Raw genomic sequence first — 12,532 nt, 5'->3', positions numbered from 1 at the left:
GGAGGGAGGCCGAAGCCCAGGCTGCCGCGCTGCGCATGAGGCCCCGCCGCCGCTGCCGCTGCCGCTGCCGCCGCGGCGCGCTCGGGGCTCGCGGACATCGCCGCCTCATCGGGAAGGAGCCTTACGGGCCACCGTCACCCCCCCCCAGTTTCCCCACCCCCACCCCCAAACGCTGGTCTCAGGCGGCAGCAGCGGCGGCGGCTAGGGGCCACCGTGCGTGGGCGGGGCGGGGCGGGGCGGAGCATCGAGGGTGGGCTGAAGGGGGTGGGGTGTAAAGGAGGATGGAAGGACGCGTGCGCGATGGGCGAGGCGAAAGGAAGGGAAAGGTAGAAGCAACTCACTAGAGGCAGTTCATTTGCATAGCGCCCGCCTGGCAGGAAAGTCAGGTGGTCAGCGGTGGGGCCAACACACCTGAATCACTGGGCTGGGGCCTGAGTTGGCCCCGCCTTCGCTGCCCTCGGAGTTCGAAGAGTCTGGGCTGTTACTCTTCGCTCCGAGATCGCTGCAGGGCTTTTTACTCCTCTTGTGAGTTATCGAGGAAGATCCTTGGGACCACCCTCCGCACCCATTTCGTTCCGGCTTTTATTCTGTACCTGAAAGTGCTGTACCAGCAGCTTCGGGAGTGAAGACACAACTCCGAGGTCACCTTGGCCAAACTCCCTGGAAGAAGTTCATTAAGCTCCCCTCTGCCTGAGCCCAGGAGAGGCTGCCCAGCGGGGCGGAGAGTTGGGGAGTGCTGCCCTTGCAACTAAAAGACATTTTCAAAACCAGCCAACTACCACCATTACAACTCCCCAAAGATTCTGACAGTGCAGCTCTGAAGACCAGATGGAGGCTGTAGGTGACTCAGCTGTGCCTGCAGGATCCACTCTAGCGACTTGTATCTGGCTTTGAATGCAGCCGTGAAAGGGTTGGCCTCCAGGTTATGAGTTTCTGTCTATTCTGTAATTTGTGTAGCCCCGTAGCTTGCAAACTTTTTCTGATGGAGTCCCTCGACTACCTCTAATTGAAATTTGCACCCTTTGGCTATATCAGCCTATACAGTTACTGGTGTCCCACCATCCCCTCCCCGCCTTTCTCTGGTCATTCTTCTTTCTTTAGGAGTTCACTACTGTGCCCTAGGCTACAAAATCCGGGCTTCTATCTGAGGACTCAAAATTTGCTTGGGGCAGACCTCTAATCTTTTCAAATACCTTTGGTTCCCAAGTTATTCAACCTTAAATCTCAAGATCTACACACCTTTGCCTCACATAAGTAAACTATACTTTCAATCGTACATGGGTTATTAGTAAGTGGCCCATCTCCACAATTTTTATCTGAATTAAAAGTCCTTCATCTCTTCCTGTGCTAAGCTTGTCCTTCCCAAATCATAGTCTCACCAGCTGGGTCCTACTTCTTTCCTCTGGACTCCTATATTTAAGTAATTCAACTTCATATTTTCTTCTGTTTTTGAATTTCTTGCTCCCTTGTCTGCTCATTTCTTTCCAAACCCCAATCCTGAATTATTTTTACTAACCTCTTTTTCTCCTTCTATTCAGGTTTTTCTTTTTAAACACCATGGAGCAACCCTGCTATTTGGAACCATTACCGATTTTTGTTATGTAATCCTAACATGGCTGTTGCAGTTATATACGAGTCTTTTCATTCTTCCCGGACTAAATCTGTTTCATTTATCATAGTGTCTGTTTCAAACCACTCTTTGCAAACTCCCTTTTCCCCACCTCTTCCTCAGCAGAAGAAGTCACTGATACTTGACTGAGAAGATTCAAGGTATCCATCTTGGCTGCCTCCCCAGTAATATACTTAAGACCATCTCAATATCATCCCTTATTCAACCAATAAATAAACGTTCATTCACATCTACTATGTGCCATTTCAAAGGGCTTACATTTTATCAGAATACACAGGTATATGTAATATATGTATGTATATTTACTACTGTCCTTACCTCACTAGCTTATAATCATTACCCTAATCCTATGATAAGTAAGAGATCAGGAAAAGCTTTAGGTAGAAAGTTTTCATCTACATCTTAATGGAAGAGAGGGATTCTATGAGGCAGAATGGAGGAGGAAGGGTGTTATATACCCAAAGCACAGCTAGTGTAAAAGCACTGAAATGGAGTAAAATATTGAATTGCAGAGGGAAAAGATCAGTTTTGGACCTTAAAGTATGAAAAGGGGAATAATGTATAATGGGACTGAAAAGACACATTGGAGGTGGATTGTGAAAGGTTTTTAAAGTTTATTGTTTTCAGGCATGTCTGAGTGGGACCCTGTTTGGAGTTTTCTTGGCAAAGAACCTAGATTTGTCATTTCCTTCTCCAGCTCATTTGATAGATGAAGAATCTGAGGCAAACAAGGTTAAATGACTTGCCAAGTTCATATAACTAGTAAGTGTCTGAGGCCAAATTTAAACTCAAGCTTCCTGACTCTAGATTTGGTGTTTTATCAACTGTGCCACTTAGCTGCCCTTTAAAGATAAACAGGAGCTTATATTTCATTCTAGAAGCAAACAGTGAGGAGCTTTGGAATTTATTGAATAGAGCAATGTCTACTGTACTTGTGCCCTTGAGCCTATTACTTCCTATACTTTTGGAGGCTTGCCCCTTTAATCCTCCCATCCATCTTTCTCCCTAATTTTCAATTTACTTATTTCCTGGCTCCTTCACTACCTACAAAGATACTCAGATATTCCAGTCCTTAAAAACCTTCCCTTGATCTTGCCATCCCCTCAAGCTTTCATCCTATATCTCTCATCCTTTTATTAAGCAAACTCAAAAAAATAAAAGCTGTGTACAATGATTGACTTTAGTTTCTCATTTCTAACTCACTTCCTGCCTCCTTGCTAGCTGCCTTCCACCAAGCAACATTTATTAAGCGTCCTTATATGTCAAGCACTATGCTAGGCCAATGCAAAGAAATCCTATTCTGAAGAAGTTTTCTATCAGAGAGACATATAAATATATAAGTATATATAGAACATATATACTGAATAAATACACGGACTTAAAATCAAAGGAATTAAGAAGGGAGGGCATGACTACCTTTTAACTAAAATTATTCTCTCTGGTTACTGAAGACCTTTTTATGATTAAATCCAATGGCTTTTTTCAGGCTTCATTTTTTTGACTTCTCTTTAGTATTTGATATTATTGTCCATTCCTTTTTTTCTGAATATTCTGCCCACCCTGAGTTTTTGTGACAATATTCTGTCATTTTTCTTGTTGTTCTCTGATGATGCTTCTCCATTTCTATGGATTGCCATCCATATCGCTTCATGAGTATACTCCCCTACATGTCCTGGATTTTATTCTTTATAGTCTAGTTCCATGATGGTGAACCTATGGCATGTGTGCCATAAAGGGCACACAGAGCCCTCTCTTTGGAAAAGCCTGCAGTCACTCACCAGAGTTCATTACTAGAAAGCCAGAGGGACTCTGGCAGAGCTGTTCCCCTCCCCCTCTCCATGTGTCTGAGGACACATGGAGCCCAATGGGAGCACTTCCCCCTCCCCTGTCTGGGGTAAGGGGGACTTGGAGAGGGGTGAGGTGGAGAGGATGGGGTGCAATGCTTGGTGGGGGACTATGGCATTTCATCTCTAAAAAGTTCACCATTAATGTTCTAGTTGATCTGGTTAGCTCTCCTGGGTTCATTGTGGAACCCAGTTTTTTACATAAATTTACATAACCAGTTTTTTATACCTCTTCTGAATTCCAGCCCACCATCTCTAGCTGCTTGTTGGATATCTCCATCTGACCTATAGGTATTTCAAATTAGTGTGTCCAAAACTGAACTCATTATCTTTTCCCTTTAACCCTCCTTTCCTCCAAACTCCCCTATTTCAGATCAGAAAACTGCCATTAATTAGGCTACTCATTCAAGAATTGTAGTCAACCCTAGGGGCATTAATCCTGCTATGTCAGTTTGTAAGTCCCCATGTCTTACTGATTCTGACTCCCATAGCATCTTTCACATTTGTTCTTTTCCCTTCACCTACAACACAACCATTCTAGTTTAGGCCTTTATTAGTTACTGACTAGTTTATTGCAGTACTCTTCTAACTGGTCTTCTTTGCATCCAGCCACTCCCCCCTTCAATCTATTCTCCATAAAAGAGCCATATTGATATTTCTAAAGCATAGGTTTGAACATGTCACTTCCTTATTCAAGAAACTTCAATGGTTCCCTATTCCTTCTAATATAAAATACTCCTTTATATAACATTTAGAGCCCTCCCACAATCTGGCTCAAGCTCCTCTTTATAGGTTTATAATGCATTGTTCAAATTCCATGTTCCTATCCAAAATGCTTGTTACATATACATATTCTATATCCTGCATGGGCTATTTCCCATACCTGGAAGGTCTTCCCTCCTCAGCTCCACTTCTTGAAACCCCTAACCCTCTTCTAGAATCATTTCAAATACTATCTCCTAAAAGGTCTTTTTTTCCGATTCCCTCAGTAGTTAATGTTTTCTCCTCTGAAAATTACTTTGTATTTATTTGGTATCCATCTTTTATTTTTCTGTGTATCCTCTTAGTACATGCTCTCAATCTTCTATGGGGGGTAGGGAAGAATTGAGAGAACAACTTAACCAAATAGGAGTATATGCCAAATATATATGAAATAAATGCAAGTTAGTAGAGGCAGTGGAACTATAAGCTATGAGGGTTCAGGAAAGGTTGCATGTAGAAGGTCATCCTTGAGCTAAGTTTATTTTTTTTAAGTATTTAAAGAGTCATAAGATCATAGAATCATAAACCTAGAATCTGGTAGGACTTAAGAGGACAACTTATCAGATAATCTCATTTTATTAGACATGGGGAATAGAATTTAGGGACATGGGACAGGTTAAATTACTTGTCATTGGTATCAGAAGTAATAAACAGCAGAGGTAGGATTCAAATCTGGGCCTTCTAATCTCAAATCTCTTGCCACCATACCACCATTTTTCTCATGAGGCTTTTCCTCCTTTCTTCCTTTTTTCCTTCCCTCCTTTGATCTGTCCTTCCTTCCTCCAAATCCTTTGAGTGAAGCCTGTGGATCCCCTTTTCAGAATAATGTTTTTAAACACATAAAATACATAAGATTACAAAGGAAACCAATTATATTGAAATGCAATTGTTAGCATTATTTTTTTAAGTTCATAGATCCCAATTTAAAAACCCAACAACTCCTGCTATAGAGGCTATGTGGCAGTTAGAGCAGTGGATAGAGCCTTGAGTCTGGAAGTTTAAAGCTAGCCTCTGACACTTACCAGATTTGTGACCCTAGGCAAGTTATTTGAACTCTGTTTGCTTCAGTTTCCTCAGTTGTAAATGGGGATAATAATAGCACCTGCTTTGAAGAGCTGTTGTAAGAATAAATGAGAAAATATTGTTAAACACTTGGCAAAGTGCCTGGTATATAGTAGGCACTATATAAATGCTTATTCCCTTTCTCTTAAGAGACATATTTCATTGTTTCCTTCTCAAGGTTAATGTTCTTTTCTTTTATTTCTGGAAGCAATACCCTATGAATATAGGCTGATCACCTATATGTCTGCAACACAAGGCAAAAATTTTTGAAGATGTAAACTGCACTTGAAAATGATATTTCCAAGGGGCAACTAGGTGGCTCAGTGGATTGAGAGCCAGGCCCAGAAACAGGAGGTCCTAGGTCCAAATTTGGAATTATATACACTTATATACTTCCTAGTTGTGTGACCCTGGGCAAGTCACTTAACCTCCATTCCTTAGCTCTTACCACTCTTCTGCCTTGGATTGATTCCAAGACAGAAGGTAAGAGTTTTAAAAAAAAAGAAAATAGTATTTTTAGCATCAGTCACATTATTGAATGGCAAAATGTTATTCATTCTATCTTGTAAAATCAGGATTTAATGGTTTGTTTTTTTTTATCTATGTTAAGTAGGTGGCAATCTAGAATATGCTCTACTAGTTCCTTTAAGGACAAAGCCATTTTGCCTAATGTGATCTTATCTCATTTTATGCCCATGGATTTTGTCCAGATGTGAAGCTACCTTAAAAATTATGATTATAGCTTTCTTCAGATATGGGAATTTCTGGTACAGCAGTGTAAACATGAAAGATTCTCATGAAGGTTTTAAAGGGGATATTTAGGATTATAGTTCTATGGGAAAAAATGACTCAAGAAAAATATTTACCATGAGAAAAATGGAGAACCACTTATTTATTTAAATTAGCTCATGCTAAAACTGGATTTTCATCTCTATTATATCTATTAACTCTGGGTATGCTCCAAGACATTTTCCTAGACTCTCTTCTCTTTTCCCTCCAAACTATTTTACTTATTGATCTCAGTTGCTCCTAGTTTCAGTTATCATCTCTATATAGATAATTTCCAGATCCATACATATCTAACTGTAGTCTTTTCTCCTGATTTCTAATCCTGAATCATCATCTGCTTATCAAACATTTCCAATTGGATGTCCAAAAGGCATCTCAAATTTGGCATTTCCAAAATATAACTTATTCTCTTTCCCCCAAAACTTTCCTTTCTTCTGAATTTCCCTATTACTTTTGAGAGTGCCACTGTCTTTTCACTCACCCAGTAAGAAATTCAATTCCTTATATCATCCTCAATTCTTTCTCATCCCATATATTCAGTCAGTTATCACATCATATCTTTTTTATCTCTATTTCTCTCATATACATTCCATTTTCTACATTCACACAGCCACCAGCCTAGCTTAGGCCCTCTTCATCTCTTGCATGAAATATTTCAATAGCTTTTAAAATTTTTAATTTTTTTGTTACCTTTTAATTTGCAAGCTGTCCCCCTTCCCCATGGTAGAGAAGGCCATCATTTGACAAAGATAGATATATAGATAGAAATAGAGATATATTAAATCATAAAATTTATTCTTCTATCAGTTCTTTGTCTGAAGGTGAACATTCATAGTTATTCTTCAAATAATATTGCTGTTATTGTATACAACATTCCCTTGGTTCTGCTAGTTTCATCCTTCATTATTTCATGCAAATCTTTCCATGTTTTTCTAAAATCAAACTGCTAAGTTGGGCAATTGCTACAGCAAGACAATCTTTCCTAACTGATTTTCTAGCTTATTTTCCACGACAGCTGTTTCAAATTTTCCTTTCTTTCCTTAAACCTGCCATATTATTTCCTCCTCAACTGAATACTTTACTGAGGAAATAGAGAACATTTGCAATAAGTTCTTTTATCTTCCCTTCTCTATAACTCAAAAACTTTTGATATCAACCCTTCTTCTCTCTTTTACTCTAATCTTTGACGTAAAGGTGCACTTCCTTGCCAACGCCAGTGCCTTTACACATGCTTTTTACCTCATGCCCATTCATGTCCAGCAGAGTGCTCAGTCTGTTATCTCTTTAATCTTAAACCTCTCTGTTGGATTTTTTCCTGCTGCTTACAAACTTGTCCAAATAAACTATCAAAAAATACCACCTCGTGCCCCAAATATTAAAAAAAAAGCTCCCAAACAAAAGACTTCTCTAGACTCTACTATTCCTACAAACTATTGTCCTACTATATACTTCTTTTTTTTCCAGCTAAACTCCCAGAAAAAGCTTTCTATTATTGCCTAAACTTCCTCTCCTTGCATTCATATTTCAGCCCTTTGCAATCTGGCTTCTAAACTCATCAGTCAACTTAAATACCTTTCTCCAAAATACCAATTATCTCTGAGTTGCCAATCCTGAAGAATATTAAAATTTATTCTCATCTTTATTTCTTGGCTACTTTTCATACTTTCTGAATATTTCTTACCTCCTGGATACTCTCTTCTCTAGGTTTTTGGGATACTATGCTCTCTCTCTTGGTTCTCCTTTCTACCTGTTTAACCACTCCTCAGTCTTCATTAATGGCTCATCATATATATCATACCATCTAACTGTCTTTGTACTCCAAGGCTGTCTTGGACTCCCTTTTTTCTTCTCTTTATATCACTTAATGGTCTCATCAAATTCCATAGGTATAAGTGTTGTCTATATACAGATGGCTCCCAGATCAATATATCTAGCCCTAGGCTTTCTCCTTAACTCCAGTGCTACATGGTCAACTGCTTATTGGACAATTTGACAAAAAAGGCAATTCATTAATTCCCCTCCCCCCAAAGCTACCTGTGTTATGAACATCTCTATTTTTGGCAAGGGCTCCACTATCCTTCTAGTCACTCACTTTCAAAAACTTGATAATCACCTTTGAATAATACTCTCTCATAACACACATCTAATCATTTTTCAAATCATACTTTAAATTCCACAATATATTCTATATCTTTCCTCCTTTCTTCACTTATAGTGACATTATGCTAGGTCAGGTTCTCTTGACATCTTGCTGAAGAAATATGTAGTAAAATAGGCTAGGCTAGTTTTGACCTAAAAGGCAAGGAAGGGGCAGCTGGGTAGCTCAGTGGATTGAGAGTCAGGCCTAGAGATGGGAGGTCCTAGGTTCAAATCTGGCCTCAGACACTTCTCAGCTGTGTGACCCTGGGCAAGTCACTTGACCCCCATTGCGCCCACCCTTACCACTCTTCCATCTATGAGCCAATACAAAGAAGTTAAGGGTTGAAAAAAAATAAAAAAATAAAAGGCAAGGAAACTGTCCCAGGGACTTGATTATCCCAGAAGGTTAAGGCTTGAAATTTGGCTTCCTGTTTCCTGAAGGGCATAAAAGATGCAAGCCATGAGTAATCAGTGTCCTTTAGATTTGGCCAAGTTCCACTGCTGTAGGAGTTAACATACTCTACTCTGCTGACCAAGATGCTCTTTAGCTCTCTGGATCAATCAAGTCTTTGGGACGGTTTCTTTGTCCTTTATGGAAAAACACAAACAAAAATCTAGCCTAGCTCATACAGTGGGAGACTCTATTAGATATTGCTTCTATCAAATACCTTTTGCCTGAACAATTGTTTTAATTCCCCAATGGGTCTCTTTGCCTCAAATCCATTATCTACAGTGCTGCCAAAGTGACTTTCCAAAAGTGCATGTCTGACCAAGTCATTCCCCTATTCTATAAACTCTAAGGGCTTTTTATTGCCTCTAGAAAAAAATATTAAGTCATATTTTTTATTTAGAAGACCTACATAACTAGAGGAATTCCATGTGAACTGGAACAACTTCCAGAAATTGATACAGAGTGAAAGGGGCAGAAACAGAAGAACATTGTACACAGAGCCTGATACATGGTGACACAATTGAATGTGATGGACTTCTCTACTAGCAGCAATGCAATGATCCAGGACAATTCTGAGGGACTTATGAGAAAGAATACCATCCACATCCAGATAAAGAACTGTGGGAGTAGGAAACATAGAAGAAAAACAACTGCTTGACCACATGGTTCGATGGGGATGTTATCGGGGACGTAGGCTCTAAACGATCACTCTAGTGCAAATAATAATATAGAAACAAGTCTTGATCAATGACACATGTAAAACCCAGTGGAATTGCTCAATGGCTACAGGAGGGGGTTTGGAGGAGGGGAGGAAAGAACATGATTCATGTAACCATTTAAAAATACTCTAAAATAAATGAGTGATTAAAAAATAAATGAAAGACCTTCATAGTCTAAATCTAACAGCCTTTTCAGTTATATTTTCACTCTACCATCCACACAAACCATTTTCCTCTTGTTTATACAAGACATTTCATATTTTCTGTTCCCTTTGTTCTCAACTTTATGTCTCAGAATTCCTGGTTTCATTTGAAACAGTTCAAATACTACTTTCTATGTGAAGCTTTTCTCAATTCCCCCAACTCCAAATTATCCTTCCTCCCCAACACTACCTTGTATTTTTTCATATAACTCTCTCCCTAAATATACATACCTGTGTTTTTATAATATACATAGGTATATTAACTCTCTTGATAGCAGATAAGTTCCCTAAAGGCATGGAATATTTCATTTTCACCTTTTTATTTCCAATATCTAGCACAGTAGCTGGAAAATGATAGGCTTAATAAAAAATTTTAGTTGATTTATAAATGTTCCTTACACATAGCAAGTGCTTAAGAAATGATAGTGAAATCAGCAATACAATTATTCAGGACAATTCTGAAGAACTTATGACAAAGAATGTGATCCACCTCCAGAAAAAGAACTGTTAGAGTCAGGATGTAGATCAAAGCATACAATTTTTCACTTTAGTTTATGTGGGGTTTTATTTTGGTGTTTTGATTTTACATGATTATTCTCTTACAAAAATGAACATATGTTTTGTATAATAATACCCAGATAAAATTACTTACCTTACCATCTCTGGGAAGGGGGAGGGAAGGGAAAGAGGGAGACAATTTGTATCATGTAACATCAGAAAACTTATGTGGAGAATTGTTATTACTTGTAATTGATAAAATAAAATGCCTTCATGAAGAAGAAAAAGAAATGATAGTGGAATTGAATTAAATTGAATTTATGGTAGTCCTCTAATTTACCAGTCTAGAAACTCTTGTAAACAAAGGAAATGAATTTGTTCTTCATCAAGCCATGATATTTCTTTGTGAACATTGCTTTTTCTAAATATTTTCCAATAATCTCTTTAATTAAATGGTTTGGAATTTCAGAGATTTAGAGTTGTAGTGGATCTTAGAGGTCATCTAGTTTTACCTTCTCATTTTCCTAATGAGGACACTGAGGCTCAGAGATGTGAAGGGGCAGAAGTGGAATGTAAATTCAGGTCTCTGACTTGCTTCCAGGAGTGGAAATCAGATTCATTTTTCTATATTTTGTGAGTTCATATCTCTTTCCCTTTCTGTAAATTTGACTATATTGGTCCTAACATTTGCCAGTGTCACTGAAGAGGATCTGTATATTGTGTAAATGAAATTAACTCTAGCCTATTCATAGTCAAAAATCTACTTACCCTAGGCATCTAGATTATATCATCCCCACCTCCCTCAGGGGAAGTGAAGATAATTTAATCACAGGTGACAATAAGCATCAAATCAAGAACAAGGGAATGCCCTTTGGGCAGTCCAAATCAGTGTAGAGGCTGCCATTGGTCCACTTGAATTAGAGGTGGGCCCACAGGAAATGAAGAGAGATGCTATCTCTTTAAATATGTGAGTTACAAACTGGTAAAAAAAGTTCCCGCTTTGGACTTGGTGCAGAAGGTCCTCGGCTGAGACCTCAGAATGCTTCTACTCTGAATGGTCACGTGGGTAAGTTAGGCTGACTTCCTTGGCCTACCTTGGCGTTTCCAAACTCTGCCTTAAGTAGGCTTATAGCCTCTTTGATTTCTAAGGTCTTGTAGCTTGTAATCTAGTTTAATTAGTCTTTTAACCCTCTCTCTCCGTCCAGGCCTCTCCAGGCCTGGACTGGCCTCTCCCTCTCTCTATTTACCTACCTTTTACCTTCCTAATTGTAAATAAACTACCTTAAACCGAATCCTGACTTGGGTCTATTTTAATTATGGAATCAATCTGAATTGTTGATTCCTGGCGACCACATTTTAAATACATATCTATAAATACCTAAAATCTCCATCTTACAATAGGAACCAAACAAAAGAAATTTTTCCACTCAAAATAACTATTTATAGATTTCTCCAAATTAAATGTATCATCTGGAAATATAAAATTTTTCAGAGAAATCTATTGTAATGTGAGAAAAATTGAAACAACTAAACACATATTGAGAAAAAATAGTGAAGATGAATTTTCCGCAATTATGATATGCAACTTGATGGGTAGCCTTTCAAACAAGTCTATCAATTAACATGGGAAAGTACTGCATGGGGATAATGACCTCAGTATTAAGTAGTAGGAGATCAGGTTAGATTAGATTTGACTTTATGCTATCAATGATGCAAATCATTTTGTTTTGTTTTTGGAATACCCAATATAATATTCTTTTGTCAATGCTATAGTAAATGGTTACCAATTTTGGAATATCATGATCCTGGAGAAATGAAAACTACCAAAAGGCAATTGAAAGTTGTATACAGAAAGTAAATGAGTTATAGCATATCACCATTGTTTGTATATAAGAAATGATGTAAAATCATTACTGAAACTATGTATAAATATAAATGGAGATGGGTAGACTAATAGTTAAGATGTCTAGTAAAGAAGTGGGGAGCAGACCACAGTGCTAATAGTATACCTCCTAGAACAGTATACTTACTCCATTGCCACACACTGAATAAAGAATAAGAAATTCAGTAAAAAACTATAATGACTTCTTCCAGCCCAGAAATTAAAAAAAAAAAAAAAAAAAGACAGCCAGGAGCTTTCAGGCAATAGAAGGACCATCCAGCAAAGCCAGTGTGTTATGAATAAAAATTGGTCTTGGAGACTTTATACTAAATTTTTAAGTATTTACTAGTAAAGAGAAAGAGAGAAATAAGATTTCCAGCTTTTCTAACTTAGTCTCTGGCAAAGGTTGCAAGTCCTGGATTCAGAGGCTGAATTTAGAATTTGCTCCACTGCTTGTCAGAGATGGCTTATATAGATAAGCTTGAGCTCAGGCTTAAGGGCTCATCCTATTCTGAAGCACTACTGAGAGCTCTGAAGAGACCATCTTCTGAAC

General features: G+C 38.5%; 1 long non-coding RNA gene across 1 annotated transcript in view; it reads left to right on the top strand.

Annotated features, from left to right (window-relative positions):
* LOC123242261 overlaps positions 1-1,628 on the top strand; it is a 58,693-nt gene extending 57,065 nt beyond the window's left edge. Inside the window, exon 5 of the long non-coding RNA XR_006505811.1 lies at positions 1,539-1,628. This is a non-coding gene — a long non-coding RNA (uncharacterized LOC123242261). The remainder of the gene's footprint in view (positions 1-1,538) is intronic.
* The last annotated feature ends 10,904 nt before the right edge of the window (positions 1,629-12,532 follow it).

The sequence above is a fragment of the Gracilinanus agilis genome, chromosome 3 (assembly GCF_016433145.1).
Source record: "Gracilinanus agilis isolate LMUSP501 chromosome 3, AgileGrace, whole genome shotgun sequence".
Classification (NCBI taxonomy): domain Eukaryota; kingdom Metazoa; phylum Chordata; class Mammalia; order Didelphimorphia; family Didelphidae; genus Gracilinanus; species Gracilinanus agilis.
This window is presented reverse-complemented; position numbering and strand designations above follow the sequence as displayed.